The sequence below is a fragment of the Triticum aestivum genome, chromosome 2D (genome assembly GCF_018294505.1).
Source record: "Triticum aestivum cultivar Chinese Spring chromosome 2D, IWGSC CS RefSeq v2.1, whole genome shotgun sequence".
Lineage (NCBI taxonomy): Eukaryota > Viridiplantae > Streptophyta > Magnoliopsida > Poales > Poaceae > Triticum > Triticum aestivum.
The window spans coordinates 16,809,487-16,832,625 of NC_057799.1; positions in this window are offsets into that span (position 1 = coordinate 16,809,487).

The window sequence follows — 23,139 nt, forward strand, 5'->3', positions numbered from 1 at the left end:
GATGCTCACATAAAAGATAAGAATTGAAACATAAAGAGAGCATCATGAAGAATATGACTAGCACTTTTAAGTCTAACACACTTCCTATGCATAGGGATTTTGTGAGCAAACAACTTATGGGAACAATAATCAACTATCATAGGAAGGCGAAACAAGCATACCTTTAAAACCTTAAGCACATAGAGAGGAAACTTGATATTATTGCAATTCCTACAAGTACATATTCCTCCCTCATAATAATTTTCAGTAGCATCATGAATGAATTCAACAATATAACCAGCACCTAAAGCATTCTTTTCATGATCTACTTGCATAAAAAATTTACTACTCTCCACATAAGCAAAATTCTTCTTATTCGGAATAGTGGGAGTATCATAAGAGACTTGAATACTATAAATTGTTTCCACATTCAAAGAGTAATTTTCAGAAAAAGGGCACTCATAATCATGACAAGTTTTATAAATATAATCATCACTACTTTTTATAGCATAAGTTTCATCACAATAATCATCATAAGTAGCAACTTTGTTCTCATCATAATCAGTTGAAACCTCTTCCGAAATAGTGGATACATCACTAAATAAAGTCATGACCTCTCCAAATCAACTTTCATAAATATGATAAGATTGAACATCCTCCAAAATAGTGGGATCACTACTTCCTAAAGTTGACACTCTTCCAAACCCATTTTCATCAATATAATCATCATAAGTAGGAGGCATGCTATCATCATTATAAATTTGCATATCTAAACTTGCGAGACTAAAAATATCATCTTCATTAAACGTAGCCTCCCCAAGCTTGGGACAAACATTAATTGCAGCAAATATATTCTCAAAAACATCATCTTCATCAAACATAGCATCCCCAAGCTTGGGCTTTTTCATATCATAAGCATAATCACTCTCATCATTAATAGTATGGATAACACCACTAGTGTAGCAATTATCATATTCTTCCAAGCAAGTGCCAAAAATATTTTCAAGATCATAAGAAGTATCATTATATTCCCAATCATAATCATCACAACAAGCAATAGGCATAACGAGATCATCATCAAGTGCATCATCTTTTACAATTATTTTTGATTCATTTTCATGAGGCACAACAATAATAGGAGCAACATTATTTGGGAGAGATATCTTTTTACCTCTCTTACTTTTCCTTTTCTTCTTCTTCACCACATCATGTGTGAGTTCAATCCTCTTTTTGGAGCTCCTTATTAATGAAATTGGTTGAATAGAAGGCTCCTCCTTGTTACCTGATTCATCATAAGAAATAATAGGAGAATATTGGGAAGTCTCTTCCCTTTCATTAGTATTCTCTTCATCTTCTTTTTGTTTTCTTTTCTTTATGTAATTGGCAATATAGGGATTTTCAATGCAATTCACCGCACAATACATATAAATTTCCTCTAGATGAAAACCCAGAAGTTTATCACGGGAAAATATTGGAAGATAGTTAGTTATACGTTTCATTTCTTCGTAACCCATAAGCAAACTAAGTTCATTATAATGTGCAAGGGAAATCAAGTCATCATAATTTTTGGACACGATTAGATCATGAAACAATTTGCATCGGATAGTTAAATGACCCCGTTCATTGCAAAGTTCACAAGTATGGCCAAGAAAATTTAAATTTTGAGCACAAACATCTAGCCTTTCTTGCAACAGTTTAGTTTCTAAATGCTTATGCTTCTTGCAATATCTATCCTCCCTATTTGGTGTGTACTTGCAAACCCAATGCACTCCACAAAAATTGACATGTGTATAGGAGACATTTTCATCATAACTAGTGCAATCATCATTAGTACTATGGATATTCAAAGAGTTCATACTAACAACATTGCAATCATGCTCATCATTCAAAGATTTAGTGCCAAACATTTTAATGCATTCTTCTTCTAACACTTTGGCACAATTTTCCTTTCCATCATACTCACGAAAGATATTAAAAAGATGAAGCGTATGAGACAAACTCAATTCCATTTTTTTTGTAGTTTTCTTTTATAAACTAAACTAGTGATAAAACAAGAAACAAAAAGATTCGATTGCAAGATCTAAAGATATACCTTCAAGCACTAACCTCCCCGGCAACGGCGCCAGAAACTGCTTGATGTCTACTACACAACCTTCTCCTTGTAGACGTTGTTGGGCCTCCAAGTGCAGAGGTTTGTAGGACAGTAGCAAATTTCCCTCAAGTGGATGACCTAAGGTTTATCAATCCGTGGGAGGCGTAGGATGAAGATGGTCTCTCTCAAGCAACCCTGCAACCAAATAACAAAGAGTCTCCTGTGTCCCCAACACACCCAATACAATGGTAAATTGTATAGGTGCACTAGTTCGGCGAAGAGATGGTGATACAAGTGCAATATGGATGGTAGATATAGGTTTTTGTAATCTGAAAATATAAAAACAGCAAGGTAACAAATGATAAAAGTGAGCACAAACGGTATTGCAATGCGTTGAAACAAGGCCTAGGGTTCATACTTTCACTAGTGCAAGTTCTCTCAACAATAATAACATAATTGGATCATATAACTATCCCTCAACATGCAACAAAGAGTCACTCCAAAGACACTAATTGCGGAGAACAAACGAAGAGATTATGGTAGAGTACGAACCCACCTCAAAGTTGTTCTTTTCGATCAATCCTTTGGGCTATTCCTATAAGTGTCACAAACAGCCCTATAGTTCGTAGTAAAATAACACCTTAAGATACAAATCAACCAAAACCCTAATGTCACCTAGATACTCCAATGTCACCTCAAGTATCCGTGGGTGTGATTATACGATATGCATGACACAATCTCAGATTCATCTATTCAACCAACACATAGAACCTCAAAGAGTGCCCCAAAGTTTCTACCGGAGAATCATGACGAAAACGTGTGCCAACCCCTATGCATAGGTTCATGGGCGGAACCCGCAAGTTGATCACCAAAACATACATCAAGTGGATCAATAGAATACCCCATTGTCACCATGGGTATCCCAAGCAAGATATACATCAAGTGTTCTCAAATCTTTAGAGACTCAATCCGATAAGATAACTTCAAAGGGGAAACTCAATCCATTACAAGAGAGTAGAGGGGGAGAAACATCATAAGATCCAACTATAATAGCAAAGCTCGCGATACATCAAGATCGTATCAACTCAAGAACACGAGAGAGAGAGAGAGAGTTCAAACACATAGCTACTGGTACATACCCTCAGCCCCGAGGGTGAACTACTCCCTCCTCGTCATGGAGAGCGCCGGGATGATGAAGATGGCCACCGGTGAGGGTCCCCCCCTCCGGCAGGGTGCCGGAACATGGTCCCGATTGGTTTTTGGTGGCTACAGAAGCTTGCGGCGGCGGAACTGCCGATCTATTCTGTTCCCCGATGGTTTTAGGGTATATTGGTATATATAGGAGGAAGAAATACGTCAGGGGAGCCACGAGAGGCCCACGAGGGTGGAGGGCGCGCCCAGGGGGGTGGGCGCGCCCCCCTGCCTCGTGCCTTCCTCGTTGATCCCCTGACGTGCACTCCAAGTCTCCCGGATTGCTTTCCTTCCAAAAATAACTTTCCCGAAGGTTTCATTCCGTTTGGACTCCGTTTGATATTCCTTTTCTTCGAAACACTGAAACAAGGGAAAAAACAGAAACTGGCACTGGGCTCTTGGTCAATAGGTTTGTCCCAAAAGTAATATAAAAGTGTTTAATAAAGCCCATAAACATCCAAAATAGATAATATAATAGCATGGAACAATAAAAAATTGTAGATACGTTGGAGACGTATCAGCCCCCACCTTGGCCGTCTCCTCCTCTCTCCCAGTAAGGCCCAATAAGGCCAATTGACTGCCTAGCGGGTTCCGGTAACCTCCCGGTACTCCGGAAAATGCCCGAACTCATCCGGAACCATTCCGGTATCAATCTTTATGTCTCGAACATTTTGAGACTCCTCGTCATGCCCATGATCACATCCGGGATTCCGAACAACCTTCGGTACATCAAAACACATAAACACATTATACCGATCGTCATCGCACGTTAAGCGTGCAGACCCTACGGGTTCGAGGACTATGTAGACATGACCGAGATTCATCTCCGATCAATAACCAATAGCGGAACCTGGATGCTCATATTGGCTCTACATATACTACGAAGATCTTTATCGGTCAAACGGCATAACAACATACGTTGTTCCCTTTGTCATCGGTATGTTACTTGCCCGAGATTCGATCGTCGGTATCTCAATACCTAGTTCAATCTTGTTACCGGCAAGTCTCTTTACTCGTTCTGTAATGCATCATCCCATAACTAACTCATTAGTCACATTGCTTGCAAGGCTTATAGTGATGTGCATTACCGAGAGGGCCCAGAGATACCTCTCCGACTATCGGAGTGACAAATCCTAATCTCGATCTATGCCAACTCAACAAACACCATCGGAGACACCTGTAGAGCATCTTTATAATCACCCAGTTACGTTGTGACATTTGATAACACACTAAGTGTTGGGGATATTACCACTGGGCGTAAACCAGCCAGGAGAGGCCGGGTTAACTTCATAAGTAGTTCATCTGTATCTGAAGCCCATGAAGACAGACGGTGACGCTTCATGAAGGCCCAGGGCCCAAAGCCGGTTTAAGGCATGTAGACACAAACCGGCATTGAGATGTAAACTTGTGTTGTAAGATATGCGTAGCAGAGACCGATCCGGACACGATTATGAGCCGGCCTCGGAGTCTGTAAACCGACGGGCGTCAACCCATGTATATAAGGGGACGACCCGGCGGCGGTTCAGGACAACAGACAACAACTCGAGACTCAGGCAAAGCGTATTCGCTCCCTGGTCATCGAAACCCCATCAATTCCATCACAACTAGACGTAGGCTTTTACCTTCATCGAAGGGGCCGAACTAGTATAAAACTCTCTTGCGTCCCTTGTCCGCTTTAACCCCTTCAAGCTAACCCGTAGCGATGGCTCCACGACTAAGTCCTTTCTCTAGGACATCTGCCGTGACAAAACCACGACAGTTGGCGCCCACCGTGGGGCTATCGCACGATGGTTTCGAGTTCTTGGAGGGCAGCTTCGAAGGACTCAAGGGTTACGCTATGGGCCGGATGACCAAGAGTCGTCGCGACAAGCTCTACGTCGACGATGCACGCTGGGACCCTGAGGCCGGCTCAATCGAGTACGAGTATCGGGTCCCCATTGGTGGCATACATGTTTTCATTGGCAAGATCGGTGAACTGGGCTCTGAGCCGGACATCTGCGCCGACCTCGTCGAAACGGCTCAGCGTGCGAGATCTTCCCGGGTCAAGCCTGTCATGAAGCGTGCCTTCGTGGGAGTTATCCATGGAGGTGAATCTGAGGATAGATCGGAATCTGGTGGTGAGACCGTCGTTTATTCCGGCGACGAGTCATCGACTGGAGAGACCGAGTCGTTATATCAGTTACAAGATGGCCGGATTGGGGGCTGTTCCGATGGCGACAGTATTCCGGACCCCTTTGATCTGCCAAACCGGGTGGCGATCTTCATGGCCGGCACGCAACCAGCGCTCCACTCTTCAACCGCAGCGGCGATGATTTCCGGATCACAAGCGGCGGCAGCGGCTGGGGCAGGAGGCCCTGTGCGACCGCCGGCTCAGGTTCTATTTGATTTGTTTGATATGTTGGCAACGCTGATGGCGGAGGTTAACCCGGCGGATCAGGATGGACACAATGCGGAAGTCGCGAAAGTGAAATATCAGGTCACCCAGGCAAAAGCCGACTTAGCAGCTGAGGATACCAGGATAGCCGCGGAGTGGGCCTCTTTGGATGCACAAGCTTACTGGATTATGCTGGATCAGAGTGCATCGAATGAAGTCCTGAAGAGGAGGCACCGATCTCGCCTGCCGCCGGTTTATGAAGCTAGAAATCTCTTTAACACCCCAGGAGCAGGAACCAGCAATCCGCCGGTGGTAAACCGGGCAGAGGCACCCGGAGCAGGGGCGCCGGTTCAGCCACGTTTGGTGGATCCGCCTCGTCAGAACAACGTTGTGGTACCTCATGTCCCCACACCACCGGGTCATTACTCTAACCCAATGGACAACATTTTCACTGCCGCTTCACGGCTGGCGGCCATCCCGGTCGAAGCCGATTCTCCAGCAGCGGTTGAGACGCGTCGGGTTAAGGAGCTTCTTCAGACAGCCTTGATTCAGCAGGAGGCTTATTCATATAGTCGCGATCGGGTTCATTCCACTCCCCGTCCAAGCCGGAGTTACAGCAGGCGTATGGATAAACCGGCAGTATCAAGCAATGCGCGGAACCGTGACCCGCCCCGTGGCCATAACCCGGCGGGTGGTGCCGGTGAGGCCCAGGATGTGGTGGACCGGGCTCGGGCACGCAGAGAGGCCGAGTTAGCGGTGCAGCATGAGGCCCGACAGCTTACTCCGGTTCGTCCAACCACATCGGTGGAACCAGGAGTTACCTCTAGTTCCTTGGGAGTGGCATGTCTTGTCCCAGCGTTGCGCAATGTGCGCCTGCCCAAGGATTTCAAGGGCCCGCGCAAGGTGCCGAATTACACCGCCGATTTGTCCCCTGAAACATGGGTTGAAAGCTACGAGATGGCCATGAAGATGCTGGACGTGGATGATGCGGCATGTGCGAAGTACTTCACCATGATGCTAGAAGGAACGGCCCGCACTTGGCTAAAGAGTTTACCGGCTAATTCTATCAGGTCATGGGCTGAGTTGAGAGCCCGGTTTGTTCAGAATTTCAAGGATACATGCAAGAAGCCCATGTCAATTGTGGACTTAGCTTCCTGTGTCCAGGAGGAAGCAGAGTCAACAACCCATTGGGTGCGCCGGGTTTCGGAGATTTTGCATTCATCAGACCGCATCAACACTGACACCGCAGTTTTAATATTGGAAGGCAATTGCCGGTTTCAACCCTTGAAGTTGAAGTTCGGACGGCTCAAACGTCATTGTAATGACATGGGAACCCTCATGGCTGCACTGGTGAAGTATGCCGACTCTGATAGTACCAAGGATCCCGAGTCTGACGATGATAAGACAGGGAAGGGAAAGAAGAGCGGCAACGCCAAGGGGCAGCACCACAACCCGCGGGTCATGGAAACGGAGGCAAGCGTAAAGCGGACCACGGTTTAGACTTTGTGGCTAACACTAACACGCACGACAAGGGCCAGCGGCGTAAGGGTAAACCGCCCCGGCGGAATGGCATGCCGAATCCTAATTCGGACCGTTTTTCGTATCTGTTGAACCAGCCTTGTCCAAAGCATGGGACGAAGGAGGAACCATCTACACACCTCTGGAAAGATCGTTATATCATGCAAGAGTTCAAAAATTCTAATTCTTTCCGGTATGATCATGGATCAGGAGGCGGTTCGGGCTCTGGCTCTCATGGGCTGGGTTATGGCGGAGGAAATTCCGGTTCAGGATTCCATGGCAATCAGGGTGGACATAGCAATCAAAGTAATCAAGGTAACCAAGGTGGCTATAATCATCAGGGCAATCAGCAGCAGCAGCAACAGTCGGGTTACCAGAGCAACCTGAAGCAGTTGAATAGCGGACAGTATCATGTCTTCACCACTAGCTTGGACAAGCGCGATCAAAAGCTTCATAAAAGGATGGTGAATGCCGTTGAACCGGCGGTGCCCCGTTATTTGCGCTGGTCCGAGCAGCCCATTGTGTGGAGTAGAGGTGATCATCCACCCCGGGTTGACAATCCGGGTCATCTGGCTCTGGTGGTGGCACCTCAGGTGGGTGGTTATAAGTTCACTAAGGTACTCATGGATGGAGGGAGTAGTATCAATATCCTTTATTATGAAACTTTCCGTCGCATGGGGCTAACAGATAAAAATCTTAAACCATCCAATACGGTGTTCCATGGTGTGGTGCCTGGTAAGTCGGCATATCCTGTTGGTAAGATAGCCCTGGAGGTGGCTTTTGGAGATGAGCATGACTCGAGATCAGAAACCTTGACCTTTGAAGTGGTGAAAATCAGAAGCCCGTATCATGCCCTATTTGGACGGCCAGCTTATGCTAAGTTTATGGCACGGCCTTGTTATGTCTATCTACAGCTCAAGATGCCGGGTCACAAGGGAACTATTACCGTGCATGGAAGCCGCAAGATTGCTCTGGAGTGTGAGGAAGGTGATGCGGCTTATGCTGAGTCGGTTTGTGCAACAGAGGAGATGAAGTTTAACAAAGACAATGTTGATCCGGCAGATATGACTTCGTTGAAGAAACCAACTACGGAGCATGATCCGGCCCTGAAGTTTAAATCGGCTGATGAGACTAAACTTGTTGACTTCGTGCCTAGCGATTCGTCCAAGCAGTTTAGCGTCAGCGCTAACTTGGATCCGAAATAGGAAAGCGCGCTCATCGAGTTCATCCGTGAGAATCGGGACATCTTTGCATGGAAGCCTTTTGACATGCTTGGTGTTGGGGATATAACTACTGGTGTAACCCGCCCAGGAGGGGCCGGGTTACACTATTGCAATTCATTATATGAAGCCCAATATCCAGCTTGAAGATGGCGGTTCAATAAAGGGCTTAAAACCCGTAGGCGACTTAAGGCCCGTAGTGATAAACCGCTGTAATGGCATGACTTGTGTTGTAAGGCAAGATTAACTAGTCACCGAGCCGGATACTGTTTATAAGCCAGCCGGGACTCTGTAGGCCGCGGGGCGTCAACCCGTGTATATAAGGGGATGACCCGCCGGCGGCTTAAGGCAAGTAACATCGAATCGGTAGCCAGGCATAGAGGATTCGCTCCCTGGTCATCGAAACCCTAGTAATTCCACCTCAACTGGAGTAGGCTTTTACCTTCACCGTAAGGGGCCGAACCAGTATAACCCTCGTGTCCTTTGTCCCGCTTTAACCGCTTTAAGCTTCCGAGTTGTGATGGCTCCACGACTAAGTCCTTTCACGCGGGCATCTGCCGTGACTATTCCATGACAGTTGGCGCCCACCGTGGGGCCAGCGCACGGTGGATTTGAGTTCTTGAAGGGCAGCTTCGAAGGGCTCAAGGGATACGCTGCGGGCCGAATGAGCAAGAGTCGTCACGGCAAGCTCTACATCGACGACGCAGGCTGGGGCCCCGACGCCGGCTCAATCGAGTACGGATACCGGGTCCCCTTCGGTAGAATCCACGTTTTCATTGGCAAGATCGGCGAGCCGGGCCCTGAGCCGGACATCTGCACCGACCTCATCGAGACGGCTCAGCGTGCGAGACCCGCCCGGACTCTGCCCGCCTTGAAGCGTGCTTTCGTGGGATGCATCCACGGAGGACTCTCTGAAGGATCTAGATCTAGCGATGAGACGACCATCTGCTCTGATGGTGAATCATCCACAGGTGAGACGGAGTCGTTGTATAAACTTCGAGACGGCAGGCTTGGGGGTTGTTCCGATGGCGACAGTATTCCGGACCCTTTTCAGCCGCCAAGCCGGGTTGGAATCTTCATGGCCGGCACGCAACCTGTTCAAAACTCTGCCGCTGGGGCAAGAGGCCCTGTGCACTCGCCGGCTCAGGTGCTGATGGATCTCACGGATAAGATGACTGCCCTGTTAACCGCCACGGTCGTCCCAGCGGATCAAGCTCAACATGATGCAGATGTGGCACAGTTAAAGCTGGATATAGCACGAGCCAAGGAAGATCTGGCAGCGGAAGGAACAAGGATGGCTGCAGAACGGGCGGTTCTGGACGCCCAGACTCAGCTGATTCATGCGCAGTCTTTCCGGCTCACGATGGATCAGAACGCATCCAATGAGGTCATGAGAAGGAGGCATCAGAAGGCTCAATCTCGGCTCCCTCCGGTTTATGATCCTCGAAGCCTCTTCAACACGCCCGGTGCAGGGCCTAGTAACCCGCCAGAAATCACGGCACCCGGGGCTGGAACGCCGGTTCAGCCGCAAGTGATGGGGCCTCCCCGTGTGAATACTGCCCCACCTCAATACGTGCCAATACCACCGGGTCATTATTCTAATCCATTGGAAAACATGATCACTGCAGCGGCGCGACTGGCGGCTCTCCCAGTCGAGGGTGATTCTCCAACGGCGGTCGAAACCCGCAGGGTCAGACAACTTCTTCAGATGGCTTTGGCACAACAGGAGGCATATTCATATAGCCGGTACAAGATTCATTCAACCCCTCGTCCAAGCCGGAGCCCAAGTTATAGCAGACACATGGTTTCAGCGGCCGGCTCAAGCAACGTCCGGTGCCGTGACTTGCCAGCTGGCCACGGCCCGGCGCATAATGGAGCCTTTAACGCGGTAGATCAAGACAGAGCACGTCAAGAGGCTGAGCAGGCAGCTCAGCTGACGGCTTACCAGCTCTTTCCGGTTTACCCAACAGCTTCTATCGAGGCAGGCATAGCTACGAGGACCGGAGGTGTCCCTTGTCTGGTGCCGGCTCTCTGTAACGAATGTCTGCCCAAAGATTTCAAAGGGCCTAGGAAGGTACCTAATTACACGGCTGATTTACAGCCCGGAGCATGGATTGAAAGCTATGAGATGGCTATGGAGTTGATGGAGGTCAGTGAAGCGGCGATGGCCAAATACTTCACCATGATGTTGGATGGGATGCCCGCACTTGGTTGAAGGGACTGCCACCTAATTCCATCGGGTCATGGGCAGAGCTGAAAGCCCGGTTCATCCAAAACTTCAAAGATACATGTAGGCAATCTATGTTAATTGTGGATTTGACTAACTGCAAGCAGCAAGAAGGCGAGTCTACAACCCATTGGGTACGCCAGGTCAAGGAAATAATACATTCGTCTGATAAGATGGATGCCGGCTCTGCGGTCTTAATGTTGGAGCAAAATTGTCGTTTTGCGCCCCTGAAGATGAAGCTTGGGCGGCTCAAGCGCGATTGCAATAATATGGGTACGCTGATGGCGGCTCTGGTCAAGTACGCCAACTCTGATAGTACCAAGGATCCCGCGTCTGATGAGGAAAAGACAGGGAAGGGAAAGAAGAATGGCAACGGCAAGGGCCCTCAACATAACCCGACGAGTCAAGGAGGTAATAAGCGTAAGGCTGATGATGGTATGGAGTTTGTGGCCAACACCAACGCGTAGGGTAACAATCACCGACGTAAGGGGAGACCGGCTCCCCAGTCTGGCGGGTCAGGCCCGACGCTTGAGCAATTGTTAAATGAGCCCTGTCCAAGGCATGGCTCTAGGGAGAAGCCGGCCACTCATCTATGGAAAGACTGTGCGATCATGAAAGCTTTCAAGAATTCCAACATGTTCAACGGTAACAATGGGCAGGGCGGCGCCTCAGGTGGCGGTGGTTTTCATGGCCCGGGCGGCGGTTCAAATTCCAATTTTCAGAATTCTCAAGGTAATCAAGGTGGTTTTAACCAGCAATCTGGCCAGGGTAATCAGCAGCAGCAGCAGGGGGGATACCAGACCCATCCAAAGCAGCTCAACAGTGGACAGTATCATGTGTTTACTACCAGTTTGTGCAAGCGAGACTAGAAGCTTCATAAGAGGGCTGTGAACGCTGTTGAGCCGGCAGTTCCACGTTACTTGCGATGGTCTGAGCAGCCGATTGTATGGAGTAGGGAAGATCACCCTCCCCGGATTGATAATCCGGGTCACCTGGCCTTGGTGGTGGCTCCTCAGGTTGGTGGGTATAAATTCACTAAGGTACTCATGGACGGAGCTAGTAGCATCAACATCCTCTATTATGAGACCTTCCGTCGTATGGGATAACTGATAAAAGCCTCAACCAGTCCAATATTGTTTTACATGGTGTGGTGCCCGGTAAGTCGGCGTATCCAGTTGGTAAGATCGAGCTGGAAGTAGCCTTTGGAGATGATAACAACTACAGGGCAGAAAAACTAACTTTTGAGGTGGTCAAAATCAGAAGCTCGTACCATGCTTTATTTGGGCGGGCGGCTTACACCAAGTTCATGGCACGGCCATGTTACGTATATTTGCAGCTCAAGATGCCGGGTCACAATGGGACCATTACGGTTCATGGCAGCCGAAAGATAGCTTTGGAGTGCGAGGAAGGTGACGCTGCTTACGCTGAATCTGTTTGTGCGACAGAGGAATTAAAGTTTTACAAGGATAATGTTGACCCGGTAGATATGACGTGTTTGAAAAAGCCGACCACGGAGCATGAGTCGGTAATGAAATTTAAGTCGGCCGATGAGAATAAGCTTATTGACTTTGTTCCAGGCGACTCATCTAAGCAGTTCAGTATCAGTGCCAATCTGGATTCTAAATAGGAAAGCGCGCTCATCGAGTTCATCCGTGAGAACCGGGACATCTTTGCATGGAAACCTTATGACAAGCCGGGTGTACCGAGAGAACTCGCTGAGCACACTCTTAATATTGATCCAAAATTTAAGCCAATCAAGCAATTTCTCCGGCGGTTTAACGAGGAGAGGCGGAAAGCCATTGGTGAGGAGGTAGCCCGGCTCTTGACGGCCGGGTTCATCGTTGAAGTCTTTCATCCAGAATGGCTAGCTAACCCGGTGCTCGTGCTCAAGAAGAACGGCACCTGGCGCATGTGTGTGGATTATACGGATTTAAACAAGGCTTGTCCGGCTGATCCTTTTGCTCTCCCTCGTATTGATCAAATTATTGATGCTACGGCGGGTTGTGAGCGTCTGAGTTTTTTGGATGCTTACTCTGGTTACCATCAGATCAAAATGGCAGTTAAGGACCAAGAGAAGACGGCGTTCATTACCCCTTTTGGAGCCTTCTGTTATGTGTCTATGCCTTTTGGGCTCCAGAGCTCCCAGGCGACTTACCAGCGGTGCGTACAGAATTGTCTTCATAATCAGATTGGGCGCAACGTTCATGCCTATGTGGATGATATTGTGGTAAAATCCAGAGAGAAGGAGACATTGATAGACGATCTGAGGGAGACCTTTGGTAATCTCCGGGTCTATAAGATGATGCTTAACCCGGCCAAGTGTGTTTTTGGTGTTCCTGCAGGCAAGCTCTTGGGTTTTCTGGTTTCTCATAGAGGCATTGAAGCTAACCCGGAGAAGATCAAGGCAATCACCTCTCTGGCTAAGCCGGCGTGTATAAATGACGTCCAGCGTGTGGCGGGTCGGATCGCTACTTTAAGTCGATTTATAAGCCGGTTGGGTGAAAAGGCCATACCGTTGTATCAGATGATGAAGGAAACAGATCACTTTGTCTGGAGTGATGCTGCCAACGCCGCCTTTGAGGATTTGAAAAGACAGTTAGCTGAACCGCCAGTTCTTGCTGCTCCTGTTGATAAGGAGCCCTTATTATTATATGTAGCCGCTAACGCACGAGCCGTCAGTGTGGCCATCATGGTGGAGCGCAAGGAGGCGGGTAAGGAACATCCGGTTCAGCGGCCGATTTACTACGTGAGTGAAGTACTTATTGTGTCCAAGCAACGGTATCCACATTGGCAGAAGCTTGTTTATGGGGTATTCATGGCAAGCCGGAAGCTTAAGCAATATTTCCAGGGCCACCCTATCACTGTGGTTAGTTCTGCTCCTTTAGGAGACATCATCCAAAACAGAGAAGCCACGGGAAGAGTCGCTAAGTGGGCCATTGAACTTGGGCCTCATGGTCTAAAGTACATGTCACGCACGGCTATCAAATCACAAGCATTGGTAGATTTCATCAACGATTGGACAGAGCTGCAGATGCCTGAAGAGAAACCAGATAACACATACTGGACTATTCACTTCGACGGGTCCAGGCAATTGGAGGGCTCGGGGGCTGGAGTCGTGTTAGCTTCCCCTCGAGGTGACAAATTTTGTTATGTACTACGGTTGATGTTTCCCTGTACTAACAATGCAGCTGAGTACAAAGCCTTGCTCCATGGTCTTCGGATGGCTAAGGAGATGAGCTTAAGCCGGGTAAGGTGCTTTGGTGGCCCAACAAGTATCAGGCAAGTGGGATTCCAAGGACCCCCTCATGGCGGCTTATCGCCGTGAAGTTGATGCCATTGCCGGACATTTTCAGGGTTACCAGGTAGAGCACATTGACCGCAGAAAGAACGAGGCGGCTGATGCCTTAAGCCGGCTGGGCTCTCAGCGAAAGCCGGTGCCGCCTAATACTTTCTTGGATATTCTGCATAACCCTTCTGTCAAGTTACCTACAGAGGAAGACTTGGCTGTTCCGGACCCTGAAGCACAGTTGGTGGCAGCTCTTCATGTTATCCCAGATTGGACAGTGCCATACTTGGCTTACATGACCCGGGGAGAATTGCCTGCGGATGAAATTTTTGCCAAACAAATAACCCAGCGGTCTAAGTCAATGATAATTGCCAATGGCGAGTTGCATCATTGCAGTGTCACTGGGGCTTTTCAGCGTTGTGTTTCCCCTGAGGAAGGTCAAGAAATTTTACGAGAGATTCACGAGGGGGATTGTGGCCATCATGCCGGCTCAAAATCCCTTGTGGCCAAAGCTTTTCGTCACGGGCTTTATTGGCTGACGGCTCATGCTGATGCAGAGGACTTAGTCAGTAAATGTGACTGTTGTTAGAAGTTCTCAAGACGTGCTCACGTGCCGGCTCAAGAGTTGAGGATGATTCCAATCACTTGGCCGTTTGCAGTCTAGGGGCTTGATATGGTTGGACCTTTCAAAAGGTCCAAGGATAAGAAAACCCACCTCTTGGTGGCGGTTGACAAGTTCACAAAGTGGGTTGAGGCAGAGCCAGTTAGTAAGTATGATGCAGCCACGGCGGTTCAGTTCATAAAAAGGTGATATTTCGCTTTGGTTTACACACAGCATTATAACTGACAATGGTACCAATCTGTCTAAAGGCGCCATGGAAGAATTTTGTCAGCGAGAGCATATTCGACTTGATGTTTCATTAGTGGCTCACCCCCAATCCAATGGTCAAGCTGAGAGAGCCAATCAGGAAATCTTGAAAGGCATCAAACCTCGGCTTTTGGTCCCTTTGCAGCGGACGCCAGGTTGTTGGGTGGAGGAGTTACCCTCTGTGATATGGAGCATCAATACTACTCCTAATAGGTCTACGGGTTATACGCCTTTCTTCATGGTTTACGGAGCCGAGGCGGTTCTCCCTAGCAACATCCGTCATGACTCGCCTCGTGTGGCGGCTTATGTTGAGGCGGACAATGAACAAGCGTGTTAGGATGCTCTTGACTTGTTGGACGAACAGCGTGACGTAGCAGCAGCTCGCTCGGCGATTTACCAACAAGACCTGCGCCGCTATCACAGCCGTCGGGTTAAGTCCAGAACCTTTCAGGAAGGTGACTTGCTGCTCCGGCTCATCCAGGATCAAACAGATGCACACAAGTTATCCCCACCTTGGGAAGGGCCCTTTGTGGTCAGCAAGAACTTGCACAACGGGTCATACTACCTCATCGATGTTCGAGAACACAAAGATTCACGTAAGTCGGAGGAGGAGACCCGCCGGCCATGGAATATAGCTCAGCTTTGGCCTTATTACACTTGAGCCACCGGCTCTCATAATGTCCATACTTCCGTGACAATGTATATATTATGATAAATAATAAAGCAGGACCTCTGTCCTTTTTTCCCCTCAAAGGTAAATGTGTCATTGTTATTTTCATTATTAGATCACATGATCACTTGGGGGCTGATCCGGCTTACGATCGTATTCGAATCTAGCCGTTAAAAATTATGATCACTAGGGGGCTTCCTGTTGAAACATTGGTCGTATTCGAACCAAAGAGAACATAGCTGTCGATACCCTTTTGATCGGCATACTGCCGAGCTCATTGGGGAGTTTCTTGGTCATATTTGAACCATAGCTCAACCCCCTTTTGGGAACCGACGTGGATCATATTCGAATCAGCGTCGTTAAACAACTCTCAAGGTCATTTAGGGGCTTCCTGTTCAAACATAGGTCGTATTCGAACCAAAGAGAACATAGCTGTCGGTACCCTCTTGATCAGCAACGCCAAAGCCACTGGGGGCTATATGATCGTATTCGAATCTTAGCTTAACCCCTTTGGGACGGTTTTCTGGTCGTATTCGAATCAGAAGCTTCCAAAAATTTTGAAGTTGTTTTTTGCAAACAATTTTTTGGATTTTATTTGAAGTTCTTTTTGATCATGTCTAAAGTGTTCAAGGGTGGTTCCTATTCCACCGGCTTAACCTTGATCAATAAAGATGATCGCATATAATAAACATCGTATTACAGAGTTGGGTTCTCACCCTCATTGTTCGGGTCACATAAACCGGAAGTATAATCGAAGGGTCACAGGTATGCTGTTATGGTTTTCTCAAAGATATAATTGAGAACCGGCTTTTTATGATTTTGATTCATACTCCGGGTTATATGTAAAATATATGACCCTCTATGCGGTAAGCCACCAAGGGACTTGTAATTTGTTCTCTATGCAGGACAGTTCAAGGCAGCCCCTTAAACATAAGGAAAGAAGAGGATCAGCATAAAATAGGGGAATATAAGATGGCGGCTTAAACAGTGTTGAGCGCCACACAAGTGCGTGATGGCACGACAAAAATAAGTGTTCTGCTACTCTATTACATGACTCCCCGAGTCCAAATAGTGAAGCATTGTTTTTTATCAAGACATAAATATGAGCCGCCTGAGGGATCAAAGGTGTTGTTGGGCCGACGCTTCCGGTTCATCCCTTTCCACTACGCCGGCTGTTTCCCTGTCCTGGAAAGTTGATGATTTCCAGTCAATGCCACTCAAGGCTTCAAATTCAGCTTCATCATCAATTAACCCGGCCGGATCAACTTCAGGGGCGAAGGTATGCTTACGAGTCGGAGGGATCAGGCTGATTGCTTCATAATGTGGTGTTGGAATTCTCTGATTCTCGGCGTCATAACCCGGTTGGTATTTGCTAAGATCTGTGTCATTACCGATCAGAGTGGCCACAGGGCGTATGTCCTTCACGCAAGCGGCGAAATCCTTCTGGTCAAAGGGAGTGCCGTCCTCCCTCAAACTGGGATACCCAAGGGCGATGTTGGCCGGGTCTAGCTCCGTTAGCCACGCCTTGGCCCGGCTTAAAGCAGCTATGGCTCCGGCTCTCACAGAAGCCCGTCTCAATTCCTGGAATCGTTGAGGTAGCACGGCAATTCGTTTTAGCACATCCGCCAGATGAGTGGGAACTTCATTTGACAAAGCCACGACGGCTAAGGCACGTTGTGACCCGGTGTAGAGTTGTTCCACCAGGGTATACACGGCCTTCAGTTTTGTTAGCATGTTCTAGTTGAGATTGGCACTCCTGGAGCCTGCATTACAAGGTCAGGTGAGCTGAGGACAATTGAGATGTTTGTTGAAAAAGATTCAAGCTAGCTAACGCTTACAGAATAACTTACCAAAGATTGCTGAGACCATCTGCGATATATGGCATTTTAAGCCGGATAGCTCGGCGGTTGTTTCTGCAAGAGTGGCCTCCGCTTGTTCAGCCCGGTTGAGTAAAGCGGTCTTTTCATCCGCCCAGGACTTTCTCTCTGCCTCAAACTTCTGTTTCAATTACTCTTGTGCGGATGCACTGAATTCAAACTTGGAATTCGCCTTTTGGGTTTCACTTTCTTGAGTTTTCAGGCGATTCTTCAAGTCGGAGATCTCCAATTCAAATTGCTTAATGGCGGCCTGTATAAATTTCGGGTTAGAGTCAGGATTATCATAATGCAACATTAAGTCCCAAGAACTTTGCAAGAAAAGATACTTGGCACTTGGGGGCTAATGTATGCTATAGAGCTCTAAATACAGTGGCGGTTCATGGAAATAAAGTCCCAAGCATTTTGCAAGCAAAGATACTTGGCACTTGGGGGCTAATGCGTATTGCTGTTCAAGTACTTGGTTTAAATACGGTGAAGACCGGTTCAAATATGCTTTCTAAGTCGGCTCTTGGGTGCTACCGGATAAGCCGGTTTTCTTGCAGTGATTATTAAGCTGGTGATAAGTCTATAACATATTTCATCATAAGTAATCGACTTGGGGGCTGGCATAGTAAGGATAACTAAGGAACAAGCAACAAGAGTTATACCTCAGATTTTTGGTGTATCTGTTTCACCATATCAACTTCCAGATCCTGGCTGTTGTGCACTTGGTTTACATAACCAGAGACGATTTCTCCAATACTCAGATGAGCATAATCAGTGACATCCAGCCGAGTTTTGCGGCGTTCCAGAAGTTCCTCTTTGGCGGAGCACTTGGCCAGCACAGTGAGTCTCCCCGGTTCAACGAAGTCAGTCCGGATGATTTTGACGTCCGGGTCATTCTCCTTGGCTGGGCTAGGGTTCTTCGGGTTCTCAGAACCTTCCATCGCTTGTTCAACGGACGGATCAGTGGTGAAAGTTGGAGTATCATGGGCTGTTTCAGGCGGCGGCTCAGGAGCGGAAGTATCAGGAGCAGCTATTCTGAGCTCCGGTTCAGCAAGGATTGGCTCTTCGGCCGGCTTACTTCTCTTTGTCCTCTTGCTGGGCTTTACTTGTACACTGAAAATTAAAGGGTTAGCACAAAAACATGAGTAAGATAAGCACAAGATAAACAGATTATCATTACCCTGGAACGGTTTTAAAAGCCGGCATGGTGGACTGCATTGATTCGCCGGAGGAAGGTGAAGTTCCCTGATAGTTTGAGTCAGAGGAATTGAGTGGTTGACGAGTGAAACCCGCCAAAGGATACAAAGAATATAAATCAGAGATAACCTCAGTCCGGCGTTTTCTTGTTACATCGGGTAAGCCGGAGGGGAGGTCCGCATCTTTACTGGTCCGGGTCTGCCTCCGACTCTCGTGAATCTGTTGCTTCAAAAGAAATTGAGGATCTTGATAAGCTAAAGGATGTGAAAATCTTTCTTTCCGGGTTACCCTTCGGACTTTCTGTCTCGGCAAAGGCTCGGAGTCGGAGGAAATTATAGTTACCTCTCCAGTTACTGCATGACTTGCTCCCGTATCCTCCTGCTGATAATCAGTGTCAATAAGATGGTTAAAGAAGGAGCCTAAAGAATCAAGAGTTACCTCTGACTCGGAGGTATCGTCCAGATGAAACATATCCGAGGCGCTAGGTTTGTTTCCGTTCTTACGGGCAGTGGCTTTCCTGGCGGCTTTCTTGGCCTTTCTAGCTTTCTTTGCAGCCTCATGGTCATACTTGACCTTCCAGAATTTATCACCAGCCTGTAAAATATAGCAAGAGTTTTTGAGTAAAGATGAAATTATTGAAGTGGAAAGTAAGATACTCAAGTTAATGGTTTACCGCTGGAGCCGGGTTAGCCTTGCAGAAAGGACTTAAGCCCGCTTTCCCGCAATCTGCCAGGCTCTCGTTCAGAAGAGACTTGGTCATGTCATCAACGACATCTTCACGTAAGTCGTCAGGACTGTGCCGTAGAGGATCATTTTTTTGGCCTGTATAATCGCACATCAAGCCGGGGCGGCGGCTCAAAGGAATCACCCGCCAGGCAATCCAAACCCGGACCAAGTCAATGCCGTTTAGGCCATTCCCCAGAAGAGCTTTGATCTTGTTTATGGTGGGGGCAAGTGTCTGACATTCAGTCGGAGATAATTTGTCTAGTAAGGGATGAGTTGACTCCAGGCGCAGGGCGCGAAAGCCGGGCAAAGGATTCTCATTAGCCGGAGAAGTGTCTTGACAGTAGAACCACGTCTGGTTCCAATCTTTAGGGTGAGTCGGCGGCTCGGCATAAGGGAAGAGACAATCTCTACGTCGCTGGATTGAGATTCCGCCAAGCTCCAAGCTGGGCCCGTGGGCACATTCGTTTTGACGGTTCAGATAAAATAACTCTGTAAAGAGTAGTATGCTGGGTTCTTCTCCAAGGTACACCTCACAGAATACTTGGAAATTGCAGATGTTTGACATGGAATTGGGTCCGATATCTTGAGGCCGCAGGTCAAAAAAGTGCAAACTCTGAATTTTTTTGAGCCGGGTGGAGCAAAGCCCCGGCTCATGTGATCAGTAAAAATGACAACTTCCCCATCCTTGGGTTGAGGCTTTTCTTCTGACGGGCCAGGAGCACGATAAGACATGATCTCTTTCTTCGGCAGATGACCAGTCTTCACAAAACCGTCTAAGATGCTATCAGTAACGGTGGATTTAACCCAGTTGCATGTGATGGGTGCTTTGGGAGCCTTGGTCGGCATTATGAAGGATGGAAGCCTATGACAAAATAAAAATTTCCGGTTCAAATTTAAGCCGGAGAAAATATTTCAATTCATATTCAAGATGGCGGCTTACGAAGGGGCCTAATGATATATGGCTAATTGTGTCAGATTGTTCAAGCCGCCATGGGAAACAGTAGCGATTAAATTATTTAAATCTACCCTGGGCGTCAGGATTATTCATTGAGCATTGCCTCTTTAAGCCGGCGATAAGAGTCGCCATGGCTAATGGATACAGTTTTTTGCCTAAGTATCGCACAAACAGGTTTCACAGGTTGCAGCTGCTATTTTGGATCAAACGGTGGTTCAGAAAAGAAAATATTCTAGACCTAAAAACTAGTACAGATGAGTTCATGAGCTCTAATGAGGTCTTGTTACAAGCAAAAGGTATCTACTAGTATTGAAAATGGATGCGAAGCAACTACCGCATGAGTTCCATACTACTTTTGGATCAAATAAAGCCGCGGTGGAGGAGCTACGAAGAAACTGTGTTGAACCATGAAGAACACGGAAGAACTTGAAAACCCTAAATGCAGACCTGAAATGCGGGAAGGTGAAGACTTACGGCTGTAGATCTACTGCGGAGGATCGCCGCCGTTCTCTGGTCGATTCAGGTTGATGCAGCGGCCAAGATCAACGAAGATGAGGTGCTCTGCTGCGGCGGCGGCGGCGGAGCTCGAGCAGCAGCGGAGTCGCGAGAGGAAGAAGACGACAGAAAGGGGGAGAATGAAGAAAGACCTAAAGGTCGTGCTTATTTATAAGGAAAGGCTGACAGAGAGGGTGCGAGAAACGAGGAGGCCAGATGTGGATATCCAGCTACTCCGACGCCTCGATTTTCGGAATGGTCATTAAGATAAAGATCCGTTGAGATATGACAGAATAAAAATGAATTTAATGGAAGATGACGTCATGGCGGGTTATCATGAATCCAGAAGATGACGTCATGGCGGGTTATAACTTCTGCACAGACAGAAGCCAGAAGGTTTTTCTTAAGGTATTGAAGATTGACATGAACCGGTTCAAATCAATCTGGGGCCTAATGTTGGGGATATAACTACTGGTCTAACCCGCCCAGGAGGGGCCGGGTTACGCTATAGCAATTCATTATATGAAGCCCAATATCCAGCTTGAAGATGGCGGTTCAATAAAGGGCTTAAAACCCGTAGGCGACTTAAGGCCCGTAGTAATAAACCGCCGTAATGGCATGACTTGTGTTGTAAGGCAAGATTAACTAGTCACCGAGCCGGATACTGTTTAGCCGGCCGGGACTCTGTAGGCCGCGGGGCGTCAACTAGTGTATATAAGGGGATGACCCGCGGGCGGCTTAAGGCAAGTAACATCGAATCGGTAGCCAGGCATAGCGGATTCGCACCCTGGTCATCGAAACCCTAGTAATTCCACCTCAACTGGAGTAGGCTTTTACCTTCACCGTAAGGGGCCGAACCAGTATAACCCTAGTGTCCTTTGTCCCGCTTTAACCCCTTTAAGCTTCCTAGTTGCGATGGCTCCACGACTAAGTCCTTTCACGAGGGCATCTGTGGTGACTATTCCACGACACATGGTCTACCGAGAGAACTCGCTGAGCACACTCTCAATGTTGATCCTAAGTATAAACCGGTCAAGAAGTTTCTCCGCCGGTTCAATGAAGAAAGACGCAAAGCTATTGGAGAAGAAGTAGCCAGGCTCTTGGCGGCTGGATTTATCGTTGAAGTATTCCATCCTGAATGGTTGGCTAATCCGGTGCTGGTCCTCAAGAAGAATGGCACTTGGCGTATGTGTGTGGACTACACAGATCTCAACAAAGCTTGTGCAGCAGATCCTTTTGCCCTCTCCCGTATTGATCAGATTATTGATGCTACGGCGGGTTGTGAGCGGTTAAGTTTTTTGGATGCATATTCTGGTTATCATCAGATCAAAATGGCAGTTTAGGACCAGGAGAAGACCGCCTTCATAACTCCCTTTGGAGCCTTCTGCTATGTGTCCATGCCCTTTGGGCTCAAGAGTGCACATGCAACTTATCAACGGTGTGTGCAGAATTGTCTTCAGAAACAGATCGGCCGCAATGTTCACGCCTATGTGGATGATATTGTGGTGAAATCAAGGAAAAAGGAGACATTGATTGATGACTTGAAGGAAACCTTTGATAACCTGCGGATTTATAAAATGATGCTTAATCCGGCCAAGTGCGTCTTTGGTGTACGTGCAAGCAAGCTCTTGGGTTTTTTGGTGTCTAACAGGGGCATTGAAGCTAATCCGGAAAAAATCAAAGCCATCACCTCCTTGGCTAAACCGAAGTGTATCAATGATGTTCAACGCCTGGCAGGCCGGATTGCCGCGTTGAGCCGTTTTGTCAGTCGCCTCGGCGAGAAGGCCATCCATTTGTATCAGATGCTGAAGAAAATGGATAACTTCGTCTGGAGTGACGCCGCTAATGAAGCATTTGAGGACTTAAAGCGGCAGCTAGCTAATCCGCCGGTTCTCGCTGCTCCGGTTGACAAAGAGCCATTGTTGCTATATGTGGCAGCTAACACTCGGGCTGTTAATGTGGCTATTGTAGTGGAGCGCAAGGAGGCAGGAAAGGAATATCCGGTTCAGTGGCCGGCTTACTATATTAGTGAAGTACTCATTGAATCCAAGCAGAGGTACCCGCATTGGCAAAAATTGGTGTATGGGGTTTTCATGGCAAGCCGTAAGCTTAAGCAGTATTTCCAAGGTCATCCCATCATGGTGGTCAGCTCTGCTCCTTTGGGGGATATAATCCAGAATAGGGAGGCAACTGGTCGGATTGCTAAGTGGGCTATCGAGATCGGGCCTCACAGGTTGAAATACATACCCCGAACGGCAATCAAATCTCAGGCACTTGTGAAATTACAAGCACCAGAAGAGAAGTCGGATCACACTTATTGGACTATTCATTTTGATGGGTCATGGCAATTGGAGGGCTCAGGGGCTGGAGTTGTGTTAACTTCCCCGCGAGGTGATAAGTTTTGTTATGTTCTCTGTTTAATGTTCCCTTGCACTAATAATGCAGCTGAATATGAGGCCTTACTCCATGGTCTTCAGAT